The following is a 510-nucleotide window of genomic DNA, read 5'->3' on the forward strand; positions in this document are numbered from 1 at the left end:
TTTTTCTTTTTCTTTCTCTTTTTCTTTTTCTTTTTGTTTTTTCTTTTCCTTTTCCTTTTCCGTTTCCTTTTCCTTTCTCTTTTTCTTATTTTTCTAAGATACTCACACGTCCTCGAAGCAGGGGAGGCAGGGGTGGGGGGTGGGGGGGTGGTGACGGGTTGCCGGGCTCTGGGTTCTGTCTGGAGCCACACCTCTGGTCCGGGCACAGAGGGAGCAGTGGCAGCGGCAGTATCTGGCCTTCTGTTCGTCTGTTTCCTTACCTCTTTTCTCCTCTTTAGCCCCGATATTTCCCCCTAATTGTTGGAAATCTTAAAGACGGTGTCCAGTAAAACAGGAAAAGAGAATCGGGAGGGACATGTGCGGCAATTTTTACGAAGATGCGAGTTTGGGGAGAGGGCGGTAAAGGCCTGAGCATAGGGGACTTCAGACGATTTGCCCAGTTTGTGACAGACAGAATCAAGCTGGAAGATTGCATTATAGCTCAGAGCTGCTTTTGCTTTAATGTCTGGG

This window comes from Camelus ferus, chromosome 18 (assembly GCF_009834535.1).
Source record: "Camelus ferus isolate YT-003-E chromosome 18, BCGSAC_Cfer_1.0, whole genome shotgun sequence".
Classification (NCBI taxonomy): domain Eukaryota; kingdom Metazoa; phylum Chordata; class Mammalia; order Artiodactyla; family Camelidae; genus Camelus; species Camelus ferus.